Genomic DNA, 22,238 nt, shown 5'->3' with positions numbered 1-22,238 from the left:
TCTTAAAGAAATCTAACATCTTGCTAATCACAACTAATATGTACTCTGGGGAAAAAGTTTTCAAGATCTTTAGTTCAGAATGGCTCTTGAGGAGTTAATTTCTGTATTTAAGAAATTCCTTTTAAAGCTTTCGATTTGATTCATTGAGGGGTCTGTAACAGTGTTAAACACACGGGAAAAAAATAAGCATTTTAAAGAAAACTTAATTTCTACACGATACCATGAACATAGAAATAATATCCTCTATCCAAAATTAAAATAACATGAAAAAATTCTTACATTCCCACTTATTTTCAGTGTTTATGAGGAGAAAATCTAACCACAGTAATAAGTTCCTCCCTCTCCAGTCCTCAGGCTAACCTTTTAAGTACTACATAAGTGAAGTATTCTTATTTGGGAAAGAAATTACATTTTCAAAACAGACATTCTCCCATTATTTAGCTATCTCCTGCTACTGTTGCCATCTAGCAGTTTCCATTTACCAAGACTAAATCCCTAAAATTATTTCATAAAATCCTATTATTCTACCTAACAAGTCACTAATTTTGTAAGAAATCCAAGAGTGTTTATCTTATTTAGACTTTAAAATGTCTACCAGTACGTGATTGACATGAAATACATTATATTTTTCATATTATATCTTGGTTTAGTTTTTAGTAAACTAGAAAACATGGGCACCTTTTCAAGAAGACTTGATTTAATCCCTGAAGTTTATTCAAATGCTCTATTTCTTTACAAACAGTACCATGTCAGGTCAACTCGTGAAGGTTAACAAAAAGGTCCACAAAAGCTATTATCTAAGTGGCTAAAGGTACAATTCAATTAAGTAGGATTTGAAAAAGAAGTAAACTCCTGTCTGAGTGCCTCTTTCTTACGCAAATAATACAGGTGGTTTGCATTTCCTATGAGACCTAGTCATTTTATAATATGAAAAACATTCTTGTGAAGAAAACCTCTCAGAACTAGGCTTTTTAAGGTAGGTCAGAGTGCTAAGGGTAAATTTTAACAGGCCAACTAATCATAATTTAAATTACTAAGTTTAGTTTCTAAGCTAAAATAAAGAATTTCTCACTTTAAGGTAACTAATTGAAAGCCATTGGGAGAATTTAGCTACCAGAAATGTTAAAAGATTAGTTTATAAAGGTCTAGTTCTGATAATAATCATGTACAAATGGAGGTCAAGAGTATACCATGCTTCTTAAAGTAGTATTAAATAGGGCCACAACTTAGAAATTTTAAAACGTACAAATATATTTAAGCTACATACATGTTCCCAGCAAGTGCTGATACTTTTACAGTATTTGTTAAAGAAATGTTAATAAACAATGCTGAAAATGGGTGACTTTTACTACTTCACAGAAAAATTAAAGGCAAACTACATATGTAATTAAGTAGTTAAAAAAACATTGATTTTTAAGTGGAAATAAACGATGTAAACATTATTAATATTTGTATCCAAGTCAAACACATTTCAAAGACATATGATTAGTTTAAAAATGAATATTTAAATAAACTGTATAGATCCTACAGCTTTTATGATTAATCTGTAGTAAATATTTCATAGGTCTAGGTGTACCGGAATGTAAAGAAACTAGAACTCATGCATAACTAAGTAATTCAAGACTCTAAAGATATATCATTCTATGAGGAACTTCCACAGCCTAAGGGGAAGCAATGAGTTACCATCTGATGAAAGTCACAGAATATGACTCTAATCACAAAAAGACTACTATCCTAATGCTGAAAAAAGCCTTTGAAAATTGAAATAAAAAGTACTAATTTAAAACTGAATAATCATAATTGAATAAAAAAACATTTACAATTTTATTAATGGATTGAGTTCCTTTAAGGTCCCTTTATCTGTGTTAAAGATACTTTAAAAATAGTCTAAAGCTAAAATAAATACTTATTTGAGAGCCTGCCTTTCTAGTAGGGCCTACACCACGCTATAGGAAGAATGCTCAGAACAACTGTATCCTGTTTGGGGCTCCATGCTGCACCACATTCCATTCACATGAGGAAGAAGAGAACAGATGAGCCCTCCTCAAAAAAACATTTTTAAAATAAATCAGCTACAGCTCTCAAACATAACTCAGCTGCTCAAACAAACCACGTTAAAGCTCACATTTAACATTTATCTGGAAATTCATGGAGTTTACATCTGCAGTCTGAGTTTCTAAAAACCTCCAGTTAACATTTAACAATTCCTTTTCCAAGTTAAAAAAAAAATCATGCTCATTAACTACAAAAATCTGATATAAGCTTTACTAAAGGAAAATATTGAAACAGAAAACTAAGCAACATTTCAGAAGTCAAGGTTTAGTCTACACACACACACACACACACACACACACACACACACAAAAAGACTGGAGTGACTTGAAAGAACAAAGTCCAAATTCCCACCCAAGCAGGTCTATTGAAAAACACGATACTGTTAGAAAACAAGTTGGGGGTGGGGACTGGAATACACCACACAAAAAACCTTCACAAAACAAATAACCCCACTTCCCTTAAAACACTATATTCTAAAAACGCTAATCTGAAACATTTCTGCCTTAATACTTTAAACAAACTATAGTTTTTAATCTTTCTACAGCGTTATGAAATTACTACACACACAATAATCCCTTCTAAACAAATGAGATAGTTAAAATTTCTTAAAACCTAAGAACACTAAGCCTCGATCAATAAAAAGCAGTGACCTTAATTCCTATGGCTGAGAAGTAAAAGCAAATGTAAATTAAGACAAAAGAAAAAAGGAAGCAGAAAATACAAACCGTACTTTGTTCTTTAAAATTTTTGAGTATCTTTAAATCTCAGAAATCCACGACACCGCTTTAAAGGTCAAGAAGTAGCTGACATTTCCATTTCACTCTTGAGCAGTATTTTTTATCTAGCCTAAATACTTCTTTAGTCTTCAAAAATCACAGGCAAATGGCTCTCAAACCAAGCATTTCTGAGCTCACTTGCAGCGTCGTCATTGTATAGGAAGAAAAGCCAAGACCACAGAACGAAGCAGAGCTGTAACCTAACAAGTCTCCGACGAGCAAATGACGATTTTCTGTCTGCTCTGGCTCAGCCCTGGCAGTGATGAGGATTACAACTCGCTCTTTGTCATCAGCACTGTGGTGTTAACGACTAAGAAATCCTGCAGCTGAAGCACTACTGCATCCTCCGATCTGGGTCAGGATAATTTCTCCCGAGGTCGCTTACATAACCAGTGAGATACTCCAAATAGAGAGAACAGCCATCCATCAGCTAGAGAAAGCCTTTCCCACTGTACTCTGTCTGCGTGGAAACACACTGCAGTAGCTTCCAACAGTGCAGACACCCAAATGAGAAAGACTACTTGGCTTAGGGCACACTGAGAGAAGGGAAGAGGCGGTGCTCTGTAAACTGTAACTAATCCCCCGTCACAGGTGCTGATGGAGTCACTTCCAGCACGAGTCACATTACTGGTGATTACTCATTTGGCTGCGGCCATAGAGACTGGCTCATAATTTTAACAACAGACAAAGACAGACTAGTGGTGAGACGAAGACCTCAAGTTTACTGTCTCTTTCAATAAAGCAAATGCAAATACAAAGTTTTTGCTTTCCAGATTTACCAAAGTGAGAAAGTGCAGAAAACAAATAAGATGTAAATTCTCTCTCAAGTTGGTAAAAATGAAGTATAACTTTAAACCACTGAAAATACTTTGTTTTAGAGTACTTATTTTTAGTTTAATCATTTGTCCTTAAAAATATACTGCCATAAAAAATGCTCAGAAAAAAAGTTAAAAGCATTTTTGGATTAACAGTCTAAGTGAAATCAAATGATATAAACAACAACACTTAAAAAAAAACTGGTAATATTTATTTTGGCAGATTTAAAAAGACAGGCCTGTAACAATTTTATTCTTTAAAAAAATTTAATCTAGACAATTCACAGTTATAAAAATTTGTAATTTGTAAGTATAAAACTATTTTTCTGATATGTTATCTAACATATGCTCTTAACTTCTTTCTAATCTCGAGTTATATTGCCCAATATGGTGGCCACTAGATATACATGGCTACTCAGCACCAGAAATGAGATGAGTCTAGATTTAGAACTGTGCTGTATGTATAATATACACACTGAATGTGAAAAAAGAATGTTCAATATCTGTACGTGCAAGAAAACATTCAGCTATTTGTAAAAGACATGCATGGTCTTTTATTATAAATTTGATATCTTATAGATATCAAAGACAGATATCTCAATTTTATTTAAAGATTTTGTTTTTTGGGGGCCCCCAAGTGGCTCAGTTGGTTAAGCATCCGACTTCAGTTTAGGTCGGATGATCTCATGGTTAGTGAGTCTGAGCCCCACATAGGGCTATCTGCTATCAACACAGAGCCTGCTTCTGATCCTCTGACCCCTCTCTCTCTGCCCCTCCTCTACTCTCTCTCTCTCTCTTCTGTTCTCAAAAATAAACATTTTTTAAAAAAGGTTAAAAGAAATAAAGATTTTATTTTTAAGTAATCTCCACACTCAACGTGGGGCTTGAACTTACAACCAAGAGCCACATGCTATGCTGACTGAGCCAGCCAGGCATCCCTCAATTTTAATAAACTTAAAAATTCACATTTTTTTATGTGACATATATAACCAATTCATCAAATCGTATTAGGAGAAGAACTTCCCAGGGTGCCTGGGTGGCTCAGTCAGGTGGGTTGAGCATCCAACTCTTGATCTTGGCTCAGGTCTTGATCTCACAGTTCTGGGTTTGAGCCTCAAGTCAGGGTCGATGCTGACAGTGTGAAAGCTGATTGGGATTCTCTCCCCTTTTCTCTCTGCCCCTCTCCAGCTGATGAAGAGTTGGCATGCACTCTCTCTCTCTCAAAATAAACGTACCAAAAAAAAAAAAAAAAGAAAGACCTCCTGCCACCAGGCAATGCGCTGCCTCTATACATCATATGCACTATTTCAATAATTCATTCATAATCACTTCAGACATGAATATAAAACATACATGAAAAGAAAAGAATTCAAACTGTCATCTACAAAAAAAATTCCACAACAACTAGATAAATGTGACAGTTTTATTCTGACCCCCAAATAACAAAGAAACACCAAGTGCCTGATTCAGGCTATTATATTATAAAACGTCACATTTTAAATACATTTCACCTACATTTCTACAATTTATTGTTTATTAGAAAATGAGTTTAATATTTCATAGGATTCATCTTACAAGGTCTCATAAATTCAGGTGTGACTGTATGATATATACTTAAAAACAGCAGTTTTTCCTCCGCCAGTACTATCAGTCCCCTACAGAATCAAAGAGCACATAGAACTACACGTAGTTATGGGGCACCTGGGTGGCTCAGTTGGTTAAGCATCCGACTTCGGCTCAGGTCATGATCTCATGGTTCATGGGTTTGAGCCCCGTGTTGGGCTCTGTGCTGACAGCTCAGAGCCTGGAGCCTGTCTTCAGATTCTGTGACTCCTTCTCTCTCTGATCCTCCCCTGTTCATGCTGTATCTATCTCTTTTTCAAAAATAAATAAAACATTAAAAAAAAAAAAAGAACTACACTTAGCTAACAATCCAACTGCCATGATACTTATATATTCCTAGTGACATAAAATGCAATATATTTCTTAATGCTTATTTTTTAGAGAGAGTGAGAGAGACAGAGAGAGTGCCAGCAGGGGAGGGACAGAGAGAGAGAGAAACACACAGAATTTGAAGCAGGAACCAGGCTTTGAGCTGTCAGCATAGAGCCCAGCGCGGGGCTTGAACTCACAAGCCTTGAGATCACTGCCAGAGCCAAAGTCGGATGCTTAACTGACTGAGCCACCCAGGTGCCCCAAATGCAAAAATTTTTGAAAAATAAAAATAAGTAACATCAGTAAAGAGAAACCATTCATTTTTATTTCATACTACATCATGGCTGAATTAAAATTATTCTCCATTATGATAAAGAAATACATTAAATCAATTTTAATGAAAATGAGGGGGACACAAGGATGCAACTAGTTGAAAGCCATGAATATCTTTTTAACATCTATTTAATAAATTGGGCTTGACATACACTTTAAAATGTTTTTAAATATTTAAAAAAATATATGAATCTGAGTTTGGTCTGGTACTCTGATAAATTTCTAACACAAATAAAAACAGTGAAATAACAATATAGAGAACACACTTGGTAGCAACCATAATAAGTTGCTCAGCTTTTACATCAAATCTCCTTAATTCTCTCTTGTCTTTAGAACTCCTTTGGGGCACCTGGGTGGCTCAGTTGGTTAAGCATCCGACTTTGGCTCAGGTCATTACCTCATAGTCTGTGGGTTTGAGCCCCACATCAGGTTTTGTGCTGACAACTCAGAGCCTGGAGCCTACTTCAGATTCTGTGTCTCCTCTCTCTCTGCTCCTTCCCTGCTCGCTCTCTCTCAAAATAAAATAAAGACATTAAAAAAAAAAAAAAAACTCCTTAGGGATGATAGATGTCACCTTTCAGACAGCAAAGACACCATTTTGAGGAGAGCAGCATTTTAGGCCTTCAGATTGGTTGTTTTTAGGGCTTAAACCTTACTTAATGGATTTAGGTAGTAGGTTGAATATTGTTAATTTTTCTTTTCTTCTCCCCCATCCTGCTTTTTTTGTTGTTGTTTTTGGGTGAGGGTGGGGGGCAAAAAGTTTTCTCTGGCAACTAAACCAGGCTAGAGGAAGAGGAAACTACTCCAGTTACTGCCCAGAAATACACATGTCTGACTTCCTTCCTTTTTAGTTGGTTTCTAGGTTACAAGCTGAATAAATCAACAGAGGTGAGAAAGTAAACAGAGGCTAAAAGGAAAGCAACACGGTATGGCTAGCTAAAGAAAATCTGTTCTTTCCAGTAACGTAAGACCCTTACATGCAATTAAGAGTTAAAACAAATGAGCATTTTGGTTCGATTTATCTTGGGCCATGAAAGAAAGAAATCTCTCATCTTTATAGATATAGAGGTATAAAGAAACAAGTGGATTTCTCCACCTATGTAGATTTTACAGAATAACCAACAGCCCCTAAGTTTAATGGCCTAGAATTGTAAATATTTTTGTAAACATTATGTAAGAAAAGATGAATAATAGTAGTTCAGAGAATTTCAACATGATACGGCCCTATGTGAAGGCTGACTAGATTCAGGAAAATAGCTTTAAATATGCCCTATTGTCCTGTAACATATGAAAATATATAATCAAACATGTAACTACTGAATTGTGGTAATGTCCAAAGGATTAACTTCTTCACAAAAATGAATCCATGCAGAACTTCCTAGGACTGCAAAGATTACATAGCACTGTTTCCTACTTCCAAAAGATTATGAGTTCTACAAGGATTTCCAGATGATAGGGGCCTAATCTTGCTGATTTTTTAAACTCTTTTCCCTTCTTCAATCATGCAGCACATTCATTCAGCCATAGGTATGAGATGTCTCTTACTTGCCAAGCACCATGCTTGACCCCAAGGAAACAATGGTGAGGAAAAGACAACCAAATTCCTACCCTAGGACACATTTTACACTTTTTTTCAAAAAAAATTTTTTAATGTTTATTTATTTGAGAGAGAGAATATCTGAGGCAGGCTCCAGACTCTGAGCTGGTCAGCACAGAGACTGACTTGGGGCTCAAACCCACAAACTATAAGATCATGACATGAGCCTAAGTCCAGTGCTTAATGGACTGAGCCAGACACCCCACATTCCACATGCATGGAGCCTGCTTAGGATTCTCTCTCTTCTCTCTCTCTGCCCCTACCGCACTTGCATGCACATATACATGCACTCTTTCTCTCAATAAACAAAACAAAAAACCCCCCAACAAACCTTGTTATAGCCCTAGAACTAGAATGTGGATTTCCTAATTCATTGGTGAATGATTTTTACATTCTAAGAGGTGTGAAAACTTTACTTGCTAGCATGAGGTGGCATAGAGTAAGATGTTTTGCCATCTGCTGAATAAAACTTTAAACTCTGAAAGTAAAATGGAGGAAAATGAAACCAGTCTAGAACAAACTACAAAATCATATACCACCCGAGGAAAAAAGGGTTGAACACAGAATTTATATATTTCTAATATGCTTGAATAAAATGTATGTCACCTTTCAGGAAGGAGAAATAAGCATGATTAAGAAAAAAAGCAACTCAACATGAAGGGGTTTTTAAAGCTGTGTTCATAAAAGGAACACTTGGAAAGATCATAAACCATTATGGTTAAAAATAAAAGGAAAATTTAATTCCTATTTTGTTACTGTTCTCTCTGTCAAGAAAATTATTTTTAATGTGGCAAGTATAAACTAGAAACTAAAAATAAACTAAGCCATAAAGGATAGAAGAGGATTCTTTTTAAGAAACCCGAATTAGTAAATCACATAATTACATTAGAGATAATTTAGAAAACAAAATAAATGGGTAACAAGGATCCCTTGGTTTTAATAATTTTCTCCACCAGTTCAAAAGTAATTGTACTTTCAGTCCTTTTTCCACAAGTATATTTGTTACCAAGTTTCAAGATATAATTAAAACATTTTTTAAAAAAATATTTTTGACAGAGGGAGAGAGAGAAAGCACAAGCAAGGGAGGGGCAGAGAGGGAGGGAAACACAGAATCCAAAGAAGACTCCAGGCTCTGAGCTGTTAGCACAGCTCACAGGGCTTGAATCCATGACTGGTGAGATCATGACCTCAGTGGAAGTCAGATTGTGCTTAAACGACTGAGCCACCCAGGCATCCCCAAGATACATTTAAAAGGAGCAGGTTATAAATTGTATCTTGAAACTCTTTTTTATTTTACTACATTGCCATTATTTTAAATAGCTACCTAATAAAAACTTAATCAGGTAAATAAGCATTGAATTTTATTATGTATTTTCTTAGTGTTGGCTATTTAGTCCATTTTTTTCACTGTTCTATAATTATAAAAAATAGAAACAATGTCATGCTTTTATTAACTAAAGATCCAAGTTTAGATGGATTCAAATAAATTACATGTTAGCATATTGACTTGATAGATATAAACTCAGAGCCATTACTGGTAACCTTTGAAAATAAATCAAGACATTATCAAGATATTACAGATATAAGGATCTATTGATATTTATAAAAGAGGGGGCAGTTCAGAAACAAACTCCATGCTAGTAATCCTGAACTCAGCAAAACTCCAAGATGGATAATTAGAATCATGAAAAAAATTAATACACAGTGATTTAACTAAGAGCCAAAAATACTCACTGAGAGTAATCTATCTTCTAATAAAAACAAAGGCTACTTTCATCAAGGCAACCTGGAACAGGAAAGTCAATGAAATATGGGCTGGATGACAGTTTTTGATGCATTTGAAGCTGGGTAAAGAAATACTAAATAATAGTACTGTTTTTAACCTGTATGTTTAACCTGTACTGTGTCTAATCTTCATCCTTTGTCTTGCACACTATCACATGATGGCTTTCTTTATTAGTAAATTAACAAATGATAGAATGATTCAAAAAGAAAGGCAATAATCCCTTGAAATCTTGCAGTGGTCATACTATCTCTGAATATCTTGTTCAATTTGGGAATCACAATATAAGAGAAACAATTACAACTATGATGTGTTAAAGACATTTAAAAATCATGGATTGTTAGGATCATTTAAAGGAATGGAGAATGTCTTGCTTGGAGAAAAGGAGAAGAACAATTAACAGTTATTTACAATTATTTAAAGAGCTAGGGGCACCTGCATGGTTCAGTTGGTTAAGCGTCCAACTCTTGGTTTCCGCTCAGGTCGTGATCTCATGGTTTGTGGGTTTGAGCACCAAGTCAGCTTTGCACCAGCAGCATGGAGCTTGCTTGGGATTCTCTCTCCCTCTCTCTTCCCCTCCCCTACTTGCATTGTCTCTATCTCCAAATAAATAAACAAACTGAAAAAAATAAATGGCTAGGTAATCTGGAAAGGAAGTACCTTACAAGTAAAATTTTGAAGGACAAAGAATAAAAAAACATTTCTAATAATTAAATATTACCATACCAAAGCAGACTTACTTGTGAAATAGCGAGCTTCTAAAAACTAGAAGCAATTAAGAAAAATCTGGATGGGGCACCTGGGTGGCTCAGTCAGTTGAGCTACTAACTCTTGATTTCAACTCAGGTCACAATCTCACGGTTTGTGAGTTGAAGTCCCACATCGGGCTCTGCACTGACAGCAGGGGTCTGCCTGGGATTCTCTCTCTCTCCCTCTCTCTCTTGCCCCTTCCCCCCAAATAAACAAACTTTAAAAAAAAATATGGATTAACACTTGACAAGTCTGTCATTGAAGGATCCTCTTTCTGGCTTCGATAAGGAGTGATTGATAAAACATTAAAGATTCTCTCCATTCTAAGATTCCTTTAAAAAAAAATTTTTTTTTAAATGTTTATTTTTGAGAGACAGGGAGACAAGTACAAGTGGGGAAGGGGCAGAGAGAGAGGGGAGAGAGAGAGAGAGAGAGAGAGAGGGAGAGGGAGGGAGACACAGAATCCGAAGCAGGCTCTAGGCTCTGAGCTGTCAGCACAGAGCTGGATGTAGGGCTCGAAACCACAAGCTGTGAGATCATGACCTGAGCCGAAGTCGGAGGCTTAACGGACTGAGCCACCCAGGCGTCCCTCCATTCTAAGATTCTAATACTATATGTTATTTAAGCCACTTCATGTTTATGAGCAAAGTGAAGATAAATCAAACTTCATAAACACTGCTATGTTGCATATATAAAAGCATAAAACAAATACAGCTGAATACTCGTACATTCTTCAGAAAAGGTGGCAGAATTAAAAGTAAATAGTAACTTCTCCTATTTCAGAATAAATTAAGTTTACCAAGGTTTGTACCACTGGGCAGAAATAAAACTCCACGGCAGACTTCTGTGACATAAAATTTCTGTAATCCACCAACCCTTTCTCTCTTATGATAAAAAAGCAAATGTGACTTTGTGGGAATTAGAAATATTACAAAATTAAATCAACCCAACCATAAATGCAAAACATGTGTTAAAATGGTTAATAATCACAAAATCACAGAAAAAAATTAAAAGTTAAAATAAAATATGTCTTATAGTCTTCATTCATGTCACAAATACCATCCTCAGAAAGTAGTACATATGCACTTATGTTTGCATATGTCTGATTACCTGGCCTTTGTTTTGTTCTAAAACTAATTTTAAAATGTATTTTCCAATTTTTCTTAATCATTTCACTATTTGTTCTCTTGGAAATTTGAATAGAATATCTATTTCTTTACTGGTTTGTTCATTTCCATCTGGCAAACATCTGTTTCTTGTGCAGCACAAGTCAACAAGGCTCTATGATTATTTCCCTATTACCTCCTTGTTTGTCAAAAACATCATCAGATGATGTCAGCCACAATCTGGAAGCTGAATTTTTCAACTAATAATGGGGATTCACAATTTCCATTAAGTATGAGATTGTAATTATTTTACTTATTTAAAAAATTAATGCATTTTAGGAGGCACCTGGGTGGCTCAGTTAGTTAAGTGTCAGACTTCAGCTCAGGTCATGATCTCGCTGTTGGTGAGTTTGAGCCCCAGGCTGACAGTTCAGAGCCCGGAGCCTCCTTCAGATTCTGTGTCTCCTTCTCTCTCTGCCCCACTCCTGCTCCCGCTCGCTCTCAAAAATAAATAAACATTAAAAACAAATTTTAAAAAGGGGCACCTGGGTGGCTCAGTCAGCTGAGTGTCCGACTTTGGCTCAGGTCATGATCTCACAGTCCAAGGGTTTGAGCTCCGCATCGGGCTCTGTGCTGGCAGTTTAGAGCCTGGAGCCTATTTCAGATTCTGTGTCTCCCTCTCTCTCTGCCCCTCCCCTGTTTGTGCTCTGTTTCTCAATAAACCAAAAAAATTAATTAGTTAATTAATTAATTAAAAAGCTAAAAAAATTTTAAAAAGAGTAATGCATTATAGATGATGATGATCATGTATCCTAAGTACCATTTATATTCAAAATATGGTTAATACCAAAATTATCAAAGTGTCAATCATATTTCTCAAATTATTGAGAATTTGTCAACATTTTGATAGTCATAATATATCAAAATATTGCCATGTAAATATAAAAAACTGCAATGAAAAAGCTTACATAAACACTTTTTTTTTTTTTAAATTTCTAGGAGAGAGAGAGAGAGAGAGACAGCGTGAGCAGGGGATGGCCAGAGAGAGAGGGAGTCACAGACTGAAACAGGCTCCAGGCTCTGAGCTGGCAGTCAGCACAGAGCCCGACGCGGGGCTCGAACCCACGAACCGTGAGATCATGACCCAAGCGAAAGTTGGCCGCTTAACCGACTAAGCCACCCAGGCGCCCCACATAAACACTTTTGTACTGAAGTGTTATTCTTTCAATTACCAGCAAATTAATGACTTAAAATGAACTTTTCTTGGGGCACCTGGGTGACTCAGTTGGTTGAGCTTCCAACTTCAGCTCAGGTCATGATCTCACAGCTTGTGGGTTTGAGCCCTGCATCGGCTCTGTGCTGACAGTTCAGAGCCTGGAGCCTGCTTCAGATTCTTGGTTTCCCTCTCTCTCTGCCCCTCCCCCACTTGTGCTCTGCCTCTCTCTCAAAAATTAACAAACATTTAAAAAATTAAAATAAATAAATAAAATAAAATGAACTTTTCTTCTGGGGCACGATGGTGGCTCAGTTAAGTGTCCGACTCTTGACTTGGGCTCAGGTCATAATCTCATGGTTTGTAAGTTTCAGCACCACATCGGGCTCTGGGCTGACAGCACAGAGCCTGCTTGGGATTCCGTCTCCTTCTCTCTCTGCCCCTCCCCTGTATGCTCTCTATATCTTTCAAAATAAATAAAAATAAACTTTAAAGTGAGTTTTTCTTCTTTTATGACGTGTTATAGTACAATTAAAAGTTATATTGCATGCTCACTTTAGCAGCACATATACCAAAATTGGAATGAAAGTTATACTGCCAAGCGAGTACAAAGAAAATGAATACCCATAATGTGGTATCAGGTCAGTAACAACTAATATAATTTCTATAACTTCCTTTAAACAAAGTCCCTCCCCTCTAAAGCTCTAGGTTTTCTTAGGTCAGTTCTTGTTTCACTGAGGACTTTCCTTCCCACTAAAGGATGAAGCAACAAAAATCCCAAAAAAACCCTGGGAAATGAAAAAATTGAGGCTCATTAATGATGCCCAGAAGCCTTGCTTAAGTTTACCTCTGTAGAGAGAGGAAAGTTTCAAAATTAGACTCTTCATGGATAATAAAGATTCCTTCCAGGGTCTTAGTTTTCTTCAAAGTTTCAGACAGTCTGGAAGGAGTCTACACGAATAAACTTCTTTGGGACTCCTAGGGATTTAGTAGTGCTTTATAGCTTTTCAAACAGTTGCTTTTTCTCTGGGGATTTGAAAGCTTCCCTGCATTGACAACTGGACCACCTGCTACAGGAGATTTTTAAAATAGAACAAGTTTTCCTACTTTCAGGAATCCTTAGGATTATATTTCCTATTTCCTATCACAGGTCCATTTATAGTTTAGCATTTTAACTTTGAGTTATACTCTACTTGGCCCTGGATAGCATAAGCATACTTTTAAAGTTACATTACTTAGTTAAAGGAAAAAATCATTTTAAGTGATGATGGAACTATGCTGTTTTCTATGCTCATAGAAGAAACTGCTACACAGAAAAGCAATTGTTGGAGTGCCTGGGTGGCTCAGTTGGTTAGGGGGCATTCAACTTTGGTCAGGTCAGGACCTCAGGGTTCCTGAGCTAGTGTCCTGCATCTGGCTCTATGCTGTCAGCAAAGAGCACGCTTCAGATCCTCTGCCTTCCTCTCTCTGCCTCTCCCTCACTTTTGCACACACACAACACTGTCTCTCTCAAAAATAAACATTAAAAAAAAAAAAAAAAAAAGAAAAGCAATTGTTTGTGAAACGAGTTTATCAATGAATAGGTCAACAGGCATTTTTCCACTGTTCCTTCCTTTGTCAGGAAGGATTTTCATCACTTTTCTCTTATGGTGGTAAACTGGATTGAGCTTTGTTACACTTCATTATGTTTATTACCATTTTAATTGGTAAGAAATTCTGAAAGGTACACTTTGCTTCCAGAGCTTGATGTGGAAGGCACAGAATTATGTCGGCCAAGTCCTAGGATGACAAGGGTAGTGGTTCCCAGCGGACAGCCCCTGTCCAACAGCATAAGTAATAACAAACAGCTAGTTACAAAGGCATATCATCAGGCCCATCCCATATTACCTGAATCAGAAATTCTAGGGGTGGGGTCTAACAATGTGTTATAACAGATCTTTGAGTAATTCTGAAGCACTGTAAAATTTGAGAACCAGTAACTTAAAGCAAGTGTCCTTAACCTGTTTGGAGTCAAAGAACTCTTAGAGTCTGAAGAAAGCTATAGTTCCCCCAGAAATATGAAAATGCATAATTTTGCAACACAATTGCAGAGGTTCCCAAGACCATGTGGAACCTAAGAATATATATTCCTAGGCTTTAACACTGATGACCTACTGATTCAAAAACTCTGAAGATGGGGTACTATACTATAAATATTTTTTAAATGCTTTCAAAAATATTTTCTAAATCTTTCCCCTTTTACCTCAACATTCCCACAAACAAGCTCTAAGTATCCTGTCCAGGTGCTCAGATGCCCATGGCCCACAAGTTCCCCTTCCTGCCCTCCCCTACAACCTATTAAGAACATTCAAACATACCAATAAAATCCTCTTATTTTCTTGTTTATTCCATGCTGACCCCCTACAAAAGTATTAACCCAAAGGTCTTTGTATTCCCTCTTGGTTCCACACCTACTTGGTTGAACCTACTCCCTTCTGGCATACAGTGACTTTGTTTCTCTAGGACCTATAAATACAATAAACTTTGTTTCCCTGTGCCTCTCCTGTGTCTCCTCTGTGACTGCACCTTACTGAACATCACATAAAAGAACCCAGAACAGGCCCAGGAATTCTTAGTTTTAAAATGCTATCTGAGGTTCAGTCAGCTTTGGGAACCATGAATGTTGGCTGAAAACACCTGGCCTACAGTGACTACTTTTCAGGACAGAATGGCCCAGTCAGGTCTTAGATATTCTTCTGCTGGATCAGTTTCCTTGTCACTTTGCTAACTTAACCACTTACCTTCTCAGGAAGCGTAAGATCTTTAAATAGCTTACATTGGAAAGCTGTTCATTTTCAATGTGGGGATATTTGAGCCACATAGAGATCAATTTCACTCATCAGGTTTTCAAAATCAAATAACCGAGGACTAGCATAGGCTAAGCTCATTCCTGTTATGCAGAGACATAACTATTTAAAGATGCCTTCCCTTCCTAAAAATATCAAGCAGTTAAAGCAGCAGGCTTAGAAAGTGGCACTGCTGCTTCCCTAGATTACACAGAAAGAGAAAACACTGCCCAAATAGTAAACAATATAACCACAAAGGTAGTTTCCTCTTGATGCTTAAAAAAGATGAGGTTTCCAATCATTGTTCCCTACTTTCTACTCATAGGAGGAGGAACAAAGAGGAAGTTCTTCCAGAGAAGATATGAAGAGCCAGAAGTGTAGTTAATCATTCAACAAAAGATTTCAAAGCTGATTAAAACTGCCTGTGAAGCAGCAAAAAAATTTCCCAGGTCACATGAACTATGAACTCAGAATGAGTTGGCTCAAGACTGTGGCCCAAGGAGTTGAAGGACCAAAATTACACCATAAACTTTTCTATCACATACAATCGATTGTAGCTTTTTTAGGGGATGGTGTAAGAGTGGAGACTAAGGTTAAGTGTCCCATCCTGACATCTAGAAAGTACACATGAAGCTATAATTAAGATGCTCATCTTTGAAAAAAATACATTCAAAATGTTTCTCATTTTGACATATAAAAGCATAAAACATTTACTACTAGTGAATCAACCTCTCAAAGTACAAGCTGTGATAACTACAAGTTCATGGCCATTCATTATTCACTTAGCAAACATCTGTGAAGCAACTATAATGTGCTACCTATCTACAGAGCATGGTATTAAACACAGGAAAGTAAGAATTATCAATATCTTATTTTCCCTGGCATCTATCTAAATAACAAAGGAACTTTTCTTACACAATGAAACCTAACAAGAGTAAATGTTAAATCCCCAGGTACAGGTTCCAAAAAGCTACTACTTAAGTATGGTGCAACATATACTCCCACCCCATCCCTCGCAAGCACACATTAGTTTAATATGTGGTAAAACTTGCTTGGCAGCTTTTGATGCAAAAAAGGATTAGGAAGTTCTATTCATTCAACAAATATTCACTGGAACATCTACAATGTGTTAAGCATTGTCTCAGAGGTTTTAGATGATGCAAAGATGAGGCTAAACAGAAACTCATTATAAGGCAAGAATGTACTGTGGTGTGAATGCTAAAAATGCTGTTATAGTGTTCCAAATAGGTTAAGTAACAGTCCCAATACATTGAGATCACTTCACACAAAAATTAAAAGCAACCCATTCAGAAAGACACTGACATTAGAACATAAACAAAAGTAGGAGATCTGGAGAGTGAAGCTGTCTATAATCAAGTCATATTAATACTGGCTAAAGGAATTGGGAATGCTTAATCTAAGGTCTTTATTATACTTTTATAGGAAAAACTTAATACATCTTTTCTTATTTCTTTAAGCATTTTTTTAATGCTTATTTTTGAGAGAGAGAGAGAGAGAGAGAGAGGTGCACAAGCAAGGGAGAGAGGGACACAGATGGAGACACAGGATCCAAAGCAGGTTCTGTGTTGACAGCAGAAAGTCCAATGTGGGGCTTGAACTCACGAACCATGAGATCATGACCTGAGCCAGTCAGAAGCTTAACCAACTAAATCACCCACACACTCCAAGATTTTTTTTAAAGTAAGCTCCATACCCAATACAGGGCTTGAACTCACAACCCTGAGATCAAGAGTCGCATGTTCTAGACTGAGTCAGCCCCATAAGATAATTTGTTCTAGAGCAGAGGATCTTAACCTGGGTTAAGAACAACACCAACACCAACAACAACAACAACAAACAAAAGGAAAAAAGAAAGAAAGAAAGAAAGAAAGAAAGAAAGAAAGAAAGAAAGAAAGAAAGAGAGAAAGAAAGAAAGAAGGAGGGAGGGAAGGAGGGAAGAAATAAAGAAAGAAAAGTAAAGGCCATCAAGAAGCCCAGAAAATCCTTGAATTATACAAAAATTTATGGATATAAGCATTTTCTTCCTAGAAAAAGGGTTATTGATATTTTCTGTAAGATTTTCAAAGGAGCCTCTGATCCACAGATCTAAGAAACAGTGCCTAGAAAATAAACTAGGTCCAGCAACATATAACCAGATATAACATATAACATACATAGATATAACATATAACCAGATTTTGGTTCAATGTTAGAAAAAGCTGGGGTGTCTAGGTGGCTCAGTCAGTTGGGAATCCGACTTTGGTTCAGGTTATGATCTCAAAGTTCATGAGAACTGTTGGGCTCTGTACTGACAGCTTGGAGCCTGAAGCCTGCTTCAGACTGTTTCTCCTCCCCTCTTGCCCCTCCTACCTTGTTCGCAATCTCTCTCTCCTCTCTCTCTCTCTCAAAAAAAAGAAAAAGCCTCATAACAAAAGCTGTGTGCCCAGTAATACTTTATAAGAGCCATAATATCTCGAATAGAAAGCACTATGCAGAGGGTGTTTGTTTATATAGGACACCATGGTATAAGAAATTGCAGATATACTTTCAAATCTGTCAGGGCTTTAATTTGAAAAAATATTTGTTTTGAAATTTTAAATCATATTTAAGAACTTAAGAGTTCTCAATATTTATCAAAAGAATGTTAGAGGCTAAAATCATTGTTCTGTAAAGATTTTATTTATGGGGAGGAGGTATATGACATAATAAATGGCTATAAATACATGTTGTGTTTTTGGGATACAATCCAATTCTGTTCTAGCTAACAACAACAATGGGAAGGATGAAACTCCTAAGATGTGGTGAATACAGAAAATAAACACCCTGTGTGGCACAGTAGACACAGAAGGAGAACACAGGGAAACAGCAAGTAACTCTAATCATTAAACTCAGATGTCACCTATACATTGATAGCTATGTCACCCCTAAATGCTCATTCACTGGTGATTCCCATTATGGCCTTACATGTCCTCTGCCAAAATGTGAACGATGAAAGGAATGACTGCTCAGCAAGTCTTCAGTGAGTAATACTTGTGGCCAGGCTTACTTAGTCCTGTAAAAATAAGCATGTATTGATTCCACACCCCTTCCCTTGGCTGAGTTCCAGGTTTATATCCAACTCTGATCTTTACAGTTATGTTCTCCGCAGGGAAGGCTGTGTGGTATAAACAGGACAAAAAAACTTGGTAAGACTCAGAAGTGTGACCCTTTCATCTCATCTGAACCCTATTCTCAGTGTGTTCATCAACCTCATATTCTTCTCCTCTTTTCAAAATTTTATACATATGTATACATATTTCTTTTTAAGTAACCTCTACCCTCAACATGGGGCTTGAACTCAAGACCCCAAGATCAAGGGTGGCATGCTCTACCAACTGAGCCAGCCAGGTGTGCCCTGCCTGTCTCTTCAAAAATTTTAATAGATTTTATTTCTAAGAGCAGGTTTAGGTTCACAGCAAAACTGAGCAGAAAACTAGAGAGTTCCCATATAGTCCCTACTCCTGCGCATGTACAAACTCCTCCATTATCAATACCTTGAAACAGAGTGATAATTTATTATTATAGCCAGTGAACCCTATATTGACACATCATTATCACCCAAAGTCCACAGCTTACATTAGGGTTCACTCTTTTTTTTAAATAGTTTATTGTCAAGTTGCTTTCCATATAACACCCAGTGCTCATCGCAACAAGTGCCCTCCACCATGCCCATCACCCCCCTTCCCCCTCCCCCTCCCTCATCAGCCCTTAGTTTGTTCTTTGCATTCAAGAGTCTCTCATGGTTTGCCTCCCTCCCTCTCCCCCACTATTTTTTCCTTTCTTCTCTCCCATGGTCCTCCTTTAAGTTCCTCCTAATCCTCCTATACATGCAAACATATGGTATCTGTCCTTCTCTGCCTGACTTATTTCACTCAGCATAACACCCTCAAGTTCCTTCCATGTTGCTACACATGGCCAGATTTCATTCTTTCTCATATGTAGTATTCCATGGTATAGATAAACCACATCTTCTTGATTCATTCATCAGTTGATGGCCACTTAGGCTCTTTCCATGCTTGGGCTATTGTTGAGAGTGCTGCTATGAACATGGGGGTTAGGGTTCACTCTTGATGTGGTATATTCTACAAGTATATGGGTTTTGACAAATGTATGATTCATATTATTAGAGTATCACATAGAATAGTTTCACGGTCTTAAAAATTCTTTGTGCTCTGCCTATTCATCTCTCCCTCTGCCCTCCCCGATCTTTTTACAGTCTCCATACTTTTGCTAATGCTAGAATGTTATATAGTTAGAATCATATATTATATAGCTTTTTCAGATTGGCTTCTTTATTTAGTAACATGCATTTAAGGTTCCTCTATGTCTTTTTATGGCTTCATAGTTCATTTCTTTTTAGTGCTCAATAATATTCTATCATCTGGATGTACCCCAGTTTATGTATACATTCACTTACTGAAGGACATCTTGGTTGCTTCCAAGTTTTCATAACTATAAATAAGACTGCTGTAAACTTCTAGGTGCAGGTTTTTGTTTGAACATAAGTTTTAAGCTCATGTGAGTAAATACCAAGGAGCACAACTGCTCCATTAAATCGTCAGAATATGTTCAAATTTTGTACGAAACTGCCACATTGTTTCTCAAAGTGTCTATACCCACTGTACCTTCCCACCAGCAATGAATCAGAGTTTCTTTTGCTCCATTTCCTTGTCAGTATTTGGTGCTGTTAGTAATTTGGGTGTTTCCCATTCTAGTAGGTGTGTAGTGGTATTTCCTTATTTAAGTTTGCAATTCTCTAATGACATCTGATGTTGAACATCTCTTCACGTGCATGTTTGCCACCGATAAATCTTCTTTGGAGAGAGGTCTGTTCAGGCCCATTTTTAACCAATTGTTTGTTTTCTTACTGTTGAGTTTTTAAGAGCTTGTGTAGGTGAGCCTGGATGGCTTAGTCTGTTAAGCTTCTAACTTCAGCTCAGGTCATGATCTCACGGTTCGTGAGTTCAAGCCCCGTGTTGGGCTCTGTGTTGACAACTCAGAGCCTGGAGCCTGCTTCAGATTCTGTACCCCCCCCCCACTTACTCCCGCCCAAATAAATAAACATTAAAAAAAAAAAAAGAGTTCTTTGTATAGTTTTGATGATAGTCTTTAATCAGACATATACTTCTGAAAATATTTTCTTCCAGTCTATGGCCTGTTTTCTCATTCTCTTAGTCATCTTACTTGTTGCTATATATTTTAAAACTAATTTAACAGTTCTGTTATCCAGTATTTTAACATGATCTGTGGGTCTTTTTGTTGCAGAGCTTCTCGGAGACTTTGCCAGTTAGTGTGCATAAAAAGTACATTATATCAGGGTAATTTCCTATATAACACTAGTAAACTTCAGCTCACCTATCAAAAACTTCACAATTACTGAAGTTTAAATCATTGTACTTCTTCTCAGTTCATTCTTTTGATAGTCATGTAAAAAGGCTTTCATTTGGTTTATTCATAGAAGAATGTTGTAAGAAAAAACTAAACATTTTTTTCTCCTGGAGAACAAGTAATTTACTTTCTAATATCCATTTTGTAGGCACATGATAAAAATTATTTATGAGTTGAAGAAACAAAACCCATGGATGTAAATGCATGGCTAGAAATGTTAACTAAAACAGCAAAAAACAACTGATAGACAGGAACAACTTTTAGAAATATTTTTTTTCTCTTGTAGCAATAGCAGGAGTGCCCTGGCTTATAAATTAAGACAATGGGCAGTGACCTACTTTTCATGACTAAAGCTACTTGATGGATGGTATTTGCATATTTATTTATAGTTTAAATTTATGTATTTATAAATTAAATCCTGTCATAATAAAGTTCCAAGAAAGAGACTGTACAAATTCCTTAATTCTAAAGTAAATATTTTTACAGCTGATATTAAAGTTCATAGGCTACTGGCTGAGTCTTTAAGAAAAATATTTTTTAGGGGGTGCCTGGCCCACTCCGTTGGAAGAGCATGCAACTCTTGATCTCAGAACTGTGAGTTCAAGCCCCTTGTTGGGTGTAGAGATTACTTAAAAATAAGATTAAAATTTTTTTTAACATAGCTTTCAATATAGCAATATTTATGATGATATTACCTAAATATAATCACAGATGTCACAAATATTTTAAAATCACAGCATTTTCAAAATGTCATTCAATGCTTTTTTTTTTTTAATTTTTTTTTACTTTAGAGACAGAGAGCACAAGCGGGACAGAGAGAGAGAGAGAGAATATCCTAAGCAGGCTCCATGCACAGCAAATAATCCAAGGCAGGATTTAATCCCATGACCTTGGGATCTGAGCCAAAATCAAAAGTCAGCTGCTCAACTAACTGAGCCACTCAGGTGCCCCCAGAGCAAAATTCTGAGATGACTATCTCAGTTACTTACAACATTTTTTGTTTTATTTTTCTTATTTAGAAAGAGAGACAGCATGAACAAGTGGGGGAGAGGAGCAGAGGTGGGGAGAAAGAATCTTAAGCTGGCTCCATGCTCTTCAAGGAGCCGGACTCTGGGTTCAATCCCATGAGGCTGGGATCACGACCTGAGCCGATATCAAGAGTCGAACGCTCAAGTGACTGAGCCACCCAGGTGTCCCTGTTACTTACAAAATTTTTAAAAATTATAAAAAACATGAGTATGAAAATCACAGAAAAATATCTAGAAAGAATATTAACAGTAGGTGCCTAAAATCAAACACTATATAATATAGCCTTTTTCAATCTTTTAAAAAAATTTTTTTAATGTTTTTATTTGTTTCTGAGAGAGAGAGAGAGAGAGGCGCAGCATGAGCAGGGGAGGGTTAGAGAGAGAGGGAGACAAAGAATCCGAAGTGGACTCCAGGCTCTGAACTAGCTGTCAGCACAGAGCCCGACATGGGGCTCGAATGCACAACAGTGGGATCATGACCTGAGCTGAAGTTGGACGCTTAACCGACTGAGCCACCAGGAGGCCCTAATCTAGCGTTTTTTAAATAAATAGATGACAAACAGGAGAATACTCTAAAATTACATACATTATATAA

At 36.8% G+C, this 22,238-nt stretch overlaps 1 protein-coding gene across 5 annotated transcripts in view; it reads right to left on the bottom strand.

Moving 5' to 3' along the window:
- The window catches only part of JMJD1C (jumonji domain containing 1C), a 317,069-nt gene that overhangs the window by 85,956 nt on the left and 208,875 nt on the right, over positions 1-22,238 (bottom strand). Inside the window, exon 1 of one of the 5 annotated variants that reach the window (XM_039217456.1) lies at positions 2,786-3,346. The exons of the other annotated variants lie outside the window; for them this stretch is intronic. The gene's annotated coding sequence lies outside the window, so the exon portion shown is untranslated. Of the gene's footprint in view, positions 1-2,785; positions 3,347-22,238 lie in introns of those variants that run through there. 5 annotated transcript variants of the gene reach the window in all.

Source organism: Hyaena hyaena, unplaced genomic scaffold (genome assembly GCF_003009895.1).
Source record: "Hyaena hyaena isolate Hyena2069 unplaced genomic scaffold, ASM300989v1 scaffold_695, whole genome shotgun sequence".
In the NCBI taxonomy this organism is placed as follows: Eukaryota; Metazoa; Chordata; class Mammalia; order Carnivora; family Hyaenidae; genus Hyaena; species Hyaena hyaena.
Note: the sequence above shows the minus strand (reverse complement) of the source record. Positions and strands in the feature narration are given on the sequence as shown.